The sequence below is a fragment of the Ailuropoda melanoleuca genome, chromosome 13, assembly GCF_002007445.2.
Source record: "Ailuropoda melanoleuca isolate Jingjing chromosome 13, ASM200744v2, whole genome shotgun sequence".
Taxonomy (NCBI): Eukaryota; Metazoa; Chordata; class Mammalia; order Carnivora; family Ursidae; genus Ailuropoda; species Ailuropoda melanoleuca.
Window position 1 is genome coordinate 32,634,251 of NC_048230.1, and position 10,227 is coordinate 32,644,477.

At 54.1% G+C, this 10,227-nt stretch overlaps 1 protein-coding gene across 1 annotated transcript in view; it reads right to left on the reverse strand.

Moving 5' to 3' along the window:
• The window catches only part of CACNG5 (calcium voltage-gated channel auxiliary subunit gamma 5), a 41,425-nt gene extending 38,183 nt beyond the window's left edge, over positions 1-3,242 (reverse strand). Inside the window, exon 1 of the mRNA XM_034641041.1 lies at positions 3,120-3,242. The gene's annotated coding sequence lies outside the window, so the exon portion shown is untranslated. The remainder of the gene's footprint in view (positions 1-3,119) is intronic.
• Between the last annotated feature and the right edge of the window lie 6,985 nt (positions 3,243-10,227).

Sequence of the window (10,227 nt, forward strand, 5' to 3'; positions counted from 1 at the left end):
AAAGCTCCCCTGGCCCCGCTCAGTCCAGGCCTTTTGCTGACCTAACAAATTACCACTGACAGTTTTAAACAGCCAGCGTGAGGAGCCCAGGCTCTCCAAATGCAGAGAACACCACCCCAGAATACATTAAATGCCACGTGGCCATGGGCTAAGGGGAAGGGGGAGCAGCAGAAAAGGAAGGATGCTTTTGCCTCGGGCCTAGCTCACCCCTGGAACAGGCTGCCAAGACCCTGCCCCAGCTCCCTCGGTGAGCCACGCACCCCACCTTCCCACTGAGAATTCCCACTGGAGGTTCACAACTTCCCCTGCCCGCTGCCTGCCCTGCCCCCATCTCCCCTGGTTTTCCCCTCTCTCTGGGGCTAGTAAAGAACCTTTTTCCCTCCCCTGTTTTCCCCACCTTCTCTTTCCCCTCTCTTTTCCTTGCTCTCTTCCTCTCCCTTCGCACACAGGTCCTGAAAGCTTTTTTTTAAAATTGTATTTATTTCTTTGAGAGAGAGAGAGTGCTCGTGAACACAAGTTGGGGGCGGCGGGAAGCAGGGAGCCCAACGTGTGGCTTGATCCCAGGACCAGGGGATCATGACCTGAGCTGAAGGCAGACCCTTAACCAACTGAGCCACCCAGGTGCCCCATGAAAGCTTTTAAATGAGTCATAAGGTTTTGAGGCTGACAAATGGGTACAAGGCACGAGCTACAGAAACTAGTCTCTAATGGTGGAATATTAGACAGCAGGCAGCTAGGTCTGGGGAAACAGGATATTCAGCAGGCAGGGGGTGTCCCTGAAGTCACATGTAGCTGGCCCCAATTCTGCAGGGAGGAAGGCTGACCCCAATCCAGAATGGAATGAAAGAGCTCATGCCCAGTAAGAACCTAGGAATGAGCCAGCAGGCTACGGGGGGCAGGCCCAGGACACCAATGGCTGGAAGCCTGAGGCAAAAGCATCAACTCCCCCCAGAGGCACGGCTTGGTGGAGACTGGCTTCTAACTCTTGCATCCTCGCTTTCTGGAACTCCGAGTTCAATCGGTGAGCTACCCTGATAGACTCACACCACTCGCCCCAGCACCGAGGATGGCACGAGGGATCCCAGCGGCACAGTCCCCTCCCTCAAGGCGATGGCTGAGAGCCAGGTGGGGGCTGGAGGAAGCAGAGACAAGCAGCCCGGAACACCTCCAATGATCCACACTGACATCTGTGTCCTTGCTTTACACAAGAGCCCTGGCCCCATTCCACAGATGAGGAAACTGAGCCTCCGAGTGGTTCTGGGACTTCGCCAGTGTCACACAGTCAGTGACCCAGCTGGGACTGGAGCCCATGTTTTCCATGATGATGACGATGACGTAGGGCCTGCCTCCTCCAGCCAAGTGGGAACAATTCAGTCAACCTCCCCCCTGCGTTCCCCTCCCCCACCCCAAGTCCTGGAACCCCAATTCACAGCCTGAGAATGGCTGAGCTCTCCCAGGCCTGCTGCCAGGATACCAGGGGTCTCACCAACTGGATGTGTGTGTGGACAGGGCAGTCCTGACTCCATCCCGCCCCTCAGGGTGCCCACTGCCTTCCACACATGAGACATAAGACGAAGACAGAAGTCTGGGAGAGGGATGCCTGAGGCATGGCTACAACTTGCATCTTTCCTAGCCGCCCTGGGGAGCAGGCCCCGTAATGGGATGCCCCAGCCATCTCCAGCTGCCAAGTCAGCAGAGAAGTGAGACACAGCGAGGGCTTCTCAGGCAAGCAGGAGACTCTGCAAGGGGGGCTGGCTGGGGTGTCAGCAGAGAGGCACAACCAGTCACCAAGATGCCTGTGGTCCTGAGATGTCCTGAAGCCAGAGGATCGAATTGAGCCAAAGTCCCTGCACCCTCCCTGCCAATCTGGGCTGTGAATTCAGCAAGCCCTGGGGCTTTGAGAGATGAGGGAGTGGCAGGAGGCGGCCAGGAAGTCCCATCTTTTATTCCCTCGGGTGGTGTGGACTAGGAGCCAGCACAGGTGACAGCTGGAGTGTGACGTCTCCCACTTGGGGACCCAGCGCTGGGTCCTGCTCTTGTCGGGTCGCTGATAATCCTACAAAGCGGGTGAATCCCTTTCCTTCCCCGAACAAGAGCTTCCCCAACCCTAAAAGGGGACAGGGAGGTGGCTGGCAAGTTTTAGGGGGCAGGTGAGAGCCCAAGGCTGCACCCAGGCAGGGTGAGGGGACCACCCAGGCCGGGTGAGGGGACACCTAGGCCAGCACTGGAGGGGCTCAGAATACCATCCTCCTTCCTCCCCAGCCAGGTTGCGGGAATGACTGCTTAAAGCCCTTTCAGTCCCAAGAAGTGATAATTTGACTTCACTTTGAAAATTTTAACGAACTGCCTCTTCATGGGTTGCCAAATTAGGATGAGGGCAAAGACAGCTCAAGTAATTAAAATGGGGAGGAGGGAGGCTTTGGAGTGATGGGGGAAATGTGCTGCTGTGTGCCTGGTGGGTGGGAATCTCACCCTCAGCCTTGGCCCGCGGGTCCCCCTCCCCGCCACTGGCTTCTCCCCTGCCTGTCCATCTCCGCTCCCGGCGTCCGGCAGCGACACTTCCTCCACCCAGCGGGACCTGGGCATCCTCGCTGCCCCCGCGGTGAGGAGGGAGAAGCGGGGAATTCTAGGCATAAATGGACAGCCCCGCTCAACAGGTGGTGGTGGGCTTTCGCTCCCGCATTATCCGGATAATTTCTGCCAGCCCCACTCAAGCCCGTCGTGGGAGTGTGCCCTCAGCTTTGGAGTGGGCAACCAGAACTGCCCAGCAGCGCCGGCAAAGACGGGGCGGCATCTCCACCCCCGCACATTCCCGACACGCACACGCGCGCACACACACGGACACGCGGGCACACGGACACACGCGCACACACGGGCGTGTACACGCGCACTCCCAACCACTCTGTCCCTTCCTTCCCCGCGCCGGACCGAGACGTGCGCCCGCGGGGGACAAGGCGGCCCCTGACCCTGGCGACGCGGTAACGGGGAAGGGCGGGCAGCCCCGCGCCGCGGCCGAGGCGCAGGCGGGAGCTCGTCCCCCCGCGCCCCCGGAATGGGAGAGCCGGTCTCCCCGCCGGCTTCCCGGCCCCTACCTCCCCGGAGCGCCCGCGTCCCCTCACCGTGGTCGGAGGTCCCTCGGCGGCTCGGCGCGCCAGGCGCGACCTTCGGCGCCAGGTTCCCGGGCGCCCGCCCCGTCGCGTCCGGCCGAACCGCTCCGCGCTGGCGACCAAGCAGCCGCCGCCGCCGCAACCGCCGGAGCCGCGAACTCGGAGAGGGAGGAGCGGGCAGGGGGCGTGGCCGAGGGCGGGGCTTCCCCGCCCCGGTGCGGCGAGCTACGGGCGGGAGGCGGGACCCTGCGGACACTGGGTCTACACTCCCCTCCACCCCGGGAGGGGAGCCCGTCGGGGGGAAGCACCGCCGCGGGGTCTGCAGGTGGAAAGTAGGGGCCTGGGGTGGGGGAGGAGAGGCTTTCGGGGCCGCTTAGGGGTTACCTGCCTGAGACCCCCTGACTTTGATCAGACTTCCTTTCAAATTCCAGCTGCTGCCGCTTAGCAATGATTAACAGTAAGCACCGCCGCAGCAAGGCCGGCTAGTATTAATGATCGCCTCCTGGGCGCTGTGGGCTCTTCCGAGCGCTTTGTATGTATGAAGTCATTTAAAGCCTTCCCAGCAATCCCATTTTACCGCGGAGAACACGGAGGCACAGAGACACGAAGTGATGTACCTGAGATCACACAGCCGGAATATGACAGATCCGGGATTGCAGCTCAGCTCTAGCTGGCTTCAGGATCGGTTCTTCTAAACCTCGCTATGCTTGCTTTCGGTAGCATTAAGCAAAAGGTTTGCCTCTTTGAAATATTCAGTGGAAATCTAGGTACAATAAATGGTAGCAACCAACATTTTTAAATTTCTTCTTTCTTCAGTCTATATGTCTCCTTTCTTCTCTGGGCCCTCGACGCTCAGTAGGTGCTCAATAAATTTTTGTTCATTGATGACTAACTTGAAAGCCGCCGCTGGAGCCAGGGTGGCCTGTTCAGTGAGATTGGATGTTGGCACCCAAGGGTTACACTTTCTGGCCTGAATGCTTGCCCTCTGTAATGGCGACCCGACCTGACCAATAGCCTTGCCCAGCATGGGTGTGGTGTGTGGCTTGCTCACGGACCAGTAGCTTCTGCCCTCTGTTCTAAGCAGGAGGCACCTTCCTGCAAGGAGAGGGGTCTCCAGAATATAAGCTGGGCCAGCCAGGCCACAGGGAGGTTCTGCTACGGGGTCAGTAAAATCCCTGTAGAACATGAAATGGTGGAAGACATGGAGTATGTCTATGTTTGGGGGCAAAAGTAGGTTGCCAATAACAAGACATCAACAATGAATGTATTTGTGGGAAACCATAAGGCAAGAGCCCCAACCGGAGCCCTTTTGCTGCTGAGATCCGACCAGGGCATCATGGGAGATCATTGTCACATGTGAGTGGGGCCCTGTGGAGTTGGGACAACTGGAGGTTCTTGGGAAGGGTGACCCAAGTTTCTATGTGTGGCATTTTAGGCCTAAAAGAATGCCCAGCTTTTTTTTTTTTATTTCTCCTACTTCCCCAACAGTGCTCCTCCCACCCCCTAGAATTCCCTAAGGAGGAGAGGCCTCTCACCCCTCGGACAGCTGCCCATATCTCTCAAACCCTCAATGTCCATCAGCCCCAAACTCTTTCAGATGTGCTAGTCCCTTCTGCCTGACTTGCCCTCTCCTCCACTTAGAAAGCTCCTACAGGGGTGCCTGGGTGGCTCAGCCGTTGAGCGTCTGCCTTCGGCTCAGGGCGTGATCCCAGGTCCCTGGGATCGAGCCCTGCATCAGGCTCCTCTGCTATGAGACTGCTTCTTCCTCTCCCACTCCCCCTGCTTGTGTTCCCTCTCTCTATGGCTGTCTCTCCCTCCGTCAAATAAATAAAATCTTTAAAAAAAAAAAAAGCGCCTACAAATCCTCCAAGACCTTATTCAGTTTGCTCTTTCTGACCCAATAATTAATTTCTCCCTCCCCCATCTGGGTCCAGGTGCCTCTCGTCTAGCTCTCACCAGTTTAGCCATGGTGAGTTGACTGTCAGTCTCCCCAGCTGTGCTCGTGAGCTCCTTGAAGACCGAAGGCCTGGCATACAGTAGGTGCATAGTTAATATTTGCTGAATGAATGACTATCAGTAAGATGCATTTCCCCAGGACTCAAGCTGGTGAGAGGAAAATCGACTGGTACAGCTGGGTCAGTGCTGTGAACAGAGGAAAAATGGACAGAGCAGCAGAAAATGTGCCTTTCTCAAGGTCTGCATTTAATATTCCCACAAAGGCCAGAGACACTGCCCCGGGATCTGTGTTTTATAGGGTCACCTCTGCTGGGCAGCAGCCATGTCCCCAGGCAACTGAAGAGGGAAGCAGTGAAGGTATGAGGGTGGGTATGGTGGGGGGAATGGACTCCCTTGTGGGTCAATTGCGGGTTGCTGGAATGCCACCTGCTTCCCAGATCAGTTCACCCTTTGATCTGTGAGATGCTGATCTCCAGGTCATCTTGCAAGGCCCATAATGAAGGAACAGACCCATTGTCTGCAGAAGGCTCCCTTTAAAAGGAAAATCCGTCTCCGTCTCCGGGGTGCTCACAGCCTCCTCCCCCACCATTCTGCCTGAGGCAAGCGAGGACACCTGAGGAGGTGGGCGGTTGAGCTGAAAGGGATTTGGATTAGATGGAAGGAGGTCTTCAGCCTCCTTCTGCCCCTAACTAGCTGTGTGACCTTGGACATGTTGCTTGACTCCTCTGGGTTTTGGTTTACTCCTCAATAGCCAGGGCTGACGTCATGGGCTTGTGATGTATGCAGTCACACAGACCTGCTCACTCTTTGAAAGGCTCTGTGCCTGGTTGCGTGGTCTGCTTTTATCATGTCAGAATTCAGTTGGGAACAAGGGGCAGCATTTTCATTTTGCACCGGACCCCACAAATTATGTAGCTTTTGCTGGCGTTGACACCCACCCACACCTCACTGAGATAGTGTCAGCACCAATGTCTAACACATGGGCTCTCAACAGAAGTTACTTGCCCTTTCTCTGACTTGGTCTTAGAGATGAACGGAAGTTCACTGGGGGGTAGGCAAAGGCACGGGAAGACAGTTTCAGGCAGAGGGGCCAGCATAGGCAAAGGTATGAGAATATGAAAGTACATTCAGGGCAAGACGAATGAGATCGGGTAGGGGTAGCAAGTGGAGGGAGAGAAAACTGGACAGACATGTTGGGGTCAGAGTGAAACCTGCTTCTTTTAAAGACTTAGATCTCAGGCCTGGAGGCCTGTGAGCAGACAGCGCCGGGAAGGGAGGGTAGATGGGTCCTACATATCAACATTCTTAGCCCACAGTTCAGCTGCGGACTGGTTCACAGCATGAGACAGACAGTGGATGGCGTGGGTGGGAGCCCTGCTTGGAGGCTGCCAATACGGCGTGTTTGAAACGCTCACTGTTGACATAATGGGAAAATCCTGTAGGTGTCAAAGCCAGCAGCAGTGCTCAGGGACCTGGGGACTTGGGGCCTGATGAATAATGGAGCAGCCCTTCCTCTCTGGGTTTCTTTTTCCATCCTTTCAATAATTCATGCATTCCCCATTGGTTGAAGAGTTTCATAAAACCTCAGCTTTTTCTGAATCCTGGGCCAATCTGAGCAAATCTGATGGCTTCATGCATTAGGTCTTAATTAGAAACATACATACACATGAGCACATTCAGTTTTGTAAAATGTGCCTCATATTCATGTCAGGGAAAATGCCCAATTATATCTCAGAGGAGGAAAGGTCCAGCCAGGTTCCTTGGAGGTGGAGGTGGGAGCTGCGTGCCCTGGGAGGGATGGACTGGTTGCCAAGAGGCCCACATGCTGTGCACTCCCCAGTAGGAGGCTATATATTTTGGTGCTCAGTGCCCCATCCCCTCGCCCTCCCCATGAAAAGGGTTTCCTTCATTGCCCTTTTGAAGTCATGCTTGGACAGAGGACCTGCTTTGGCCAATGAAATATGAGCAGAAGTGACATGTGTGATGCAGGTGGAAGCTTCAGGGGCCCCTGAGTGCTTTTCCATCCTAGTTTCCCTGCCTTTGGGATTGTGGAGACACTAGTCAAGATGAAGCTTCTGTCAGTCTGAATGTCACTCTGTCACTCCGAAGTGATTACAAGGAGGAGAACTTCCTTGCTGACCTCAGATAGACACAGCACAAGCAAGAGGTAAAAAAGGGTTGTTGTTTGAAGCTACTGGATTTGGAGAGTTCTTTGTTACTACTGCAGAATGTAGCCCAGCCCGATTCATCTCTCCTTCCCTTTCTTACAGCTCCTAGTACCTACACCCGACTCATTCATGCAGAAGCATATGGGCTAAACTGTCAGTGTAGTGGGGGGATAGGCTGCAGAGCCCTAAGCCCCAGGTCTAAGTGGTCATCAATAAGGATGGGGGCTGAACAGTAGGAGAGATGAAGGCACCTTCGATAGTGTTGGGATGGAGGAGATCTGAATTTCTCAGCAGATCCAAATTGTTTTTGAAATGGGCATGACCTCAAGACATGTGGGGCTGTGTATTTGTGTGTGTCAAGGGAGTCGGAAGGGAGGGAAGAGGGCCCAGTGAAGAAGTCAGGGTTGCGGGAGGCAGAACCGGGTAAAGCCAGGGCAAGAACTGAGGCTGATGTAGACTTGTCCCTACGGAAGGTTGGCTAATAATTTTAGTACCTATTGCAACTAATATCAATTACATGCCACGCCCTGCTAAGTGCTTTCTATGTGTTAATACATTTGGTTCTTAGAACAATCCGATGAGCTAGGACATTACTATCCCTTATTTCCAGATGAAGAAATAGAGGTTTAAAGAAGTAATTTGCTCTAGAAATGGCCAAATTATAGTGCTCAAGAGAGAACGGCATGTTCGGGCTCTATCCTTGTCAGCATCACCCATGCCAAGTGGGCACGGCAGCCATAATCTTTAGGCCCGCTGTCAGGGCCCAGGCATGCAGGATCTGGTCTCAGTAGGGGAACCCGGAAGCTGTTTGGGGGCCACACATTCTGGATGCCTGGGCAAACGGGGAAGGCTAGGATGACAAGAGCACTGGCCCTGAGACTATTCAGGGCCTGAGGAATACTAGACTTCAAGAAGCAAGAAACTGGTTCTCTGTTCTTCCTCAAGGGGGAGGCTGGGTCAGGAAATGATGCCTCCCGGCTAGCTGGTTGGTAAGGAACCTAGAAAGGGGGGCTGTACTAAACCTCCAGGTGAGATCGCTTCCGCACAAGCTCTTCCTTTTCCCAGATTCAATCCTAAGTTTCCCTCTTTTCCTCCTGGGCTTGACTTTGCTGGTCGAGAGGTGTCTACAGGGACATTTCCTCCACCCCGTCCTTCTCCCATTCAGTCCTCTCCACACCCCTCCTTTTTCTGTTGTCTCTGAGTTCTGCCTGAGCAGTTTTCCATGCCCCCAGTGAACGCCCCTCTCCTCTCCACAGCCCACTAAAGTGCGGGCCAGGCCTGCTGAAAACAGATTTCTTTTCTTCCATTAGAACATGCTCTTTCCGCTCCCGATGCAGCAGAGTGTGAAACCTGGGAGTGTTCACACTGCCGTTCATGTCTCTGCCGGGTGACCGAGCAGCCGCTCGTATTCCCTCTGGCCCTTCTCCAAGCTGTTCTCCCTGTCCCCTAAGACCAGCTGTTCAGCCTCTGCTCTCATAACTTGTCCCCTTGGCAACTAGGTTGTTGCTTATAAAACAGTTCCAAGGGCAGGGGAGCCCATCAATTCCAAGGGCAGGGGAGCCCATCGTGGAATGAAGACTCCTCTCCATTTTGACCACTGAGAAAGTTTCAGGGTATTAAGGGAAGTGACACTGAAAGGAAGGCCAAGGCTGAGGCTGAATGCAGCAGGGCAGCGAAGAGAAAGACCCAGGCGGTCAGGGGAGGTCTGTAGGTGGCCCGGGTTGAGGGCGCTCAAACAGGTCAGCACCTGGACAGCTCCCCCGCAGAGCTAAGGAACCAGCTGGTTGGGGAAGGATGTTTGCAAAAACTGCTTGCAGCCTCGCAGTCCTAGAGTCCTAGACTTTTTCTGGTTCTCTGCTCAACTCTGTAAAAGCTCTCTGCCTGCTGACTCGTGCCGTGGGGCCTCAGGGAGACACTAATTTCACCTGATAAGCTGATGCATGTCTCCGACAGCATGCATTCTCATGGGCTAGGGTGTTACATAGGTCACGTGACATATGCACGGTTTGTTAGAGAACCTCCAGAGTTGGGCCCTGAGAAGAAGAGAGACTGCCGTGGTTGTAAGTCCAGCAAGCTTGTTGACAAAGCGGTGTGTGTGTGTGTGGGGGGTGCATGGGGGGGGGAAGCAGCTCAGCTCACATTGTGATCGGGTCAGGTGACTGGCTGCCTCCCTGGGGCAAACAAACTGCTGGGTAGAAAGCAGTGGCATGGTAGGGGTGGGCACCCAGAACAAAGGGCCGAAACCCCTGGAGGGTGGGGTGGGTGAGAGGAGAAAGGGAGGCCAGGAAATGAGAACACTGTATTTCAGAACAAAGAAAGGAGGGCCAGGCTCCTGCCACCTCCTCAATTACCTGGCTCCTGAGAGGACAGAAAATAGCATTTTTAGTAACCATTTCCTAGCTTTGAAGTTAACAACAAAAAGGGCTTTGAAAGATAGGAGTGAGGGTGGTTTTCTAAGCGGGCAGCGTCTGGGAAGGAAGCAGTCTGTGCTACCGAGGAACCAGGCAGCCAGTGGCAGGTGTGCCGTGTGGAGCAGACCCACAGAAGCCTTGAAACTGTATCATTTAGGATTGTTTTGGTTACAAATGAGAGAAACTAGGAGAGGGGAATTAATTGACTCATGTAACTAGCATCTGGACTGAGAGAGTGTGGTAGAAACTGCTGCTCAGAGTTAAAACTAGCACAGATACTGGAAGAAAGGACGGATATTGTTTGCCAAATCATCAGATGCTTTGCCACGTGGAGGTTAAGGAAGAATACTCTTATAATGTGCCAGCCTGGTTCCCTGTCCAGGCTGGTATAACTATGACACTGATTTTTTTTAATTAAGAATTTTTTTTTTACTGAGGTGAAATTCACGCAAGATAAAATTAACCATTTTAAAGTGAACAATTCAGTAGCATTTAGTCCATTCACAATATTGTGCAAATACCACCTCTATCTAATTCCAAAACGCTTTCATTTTCCTAAGAGGAAACCCTGTACCCATAAGCAAC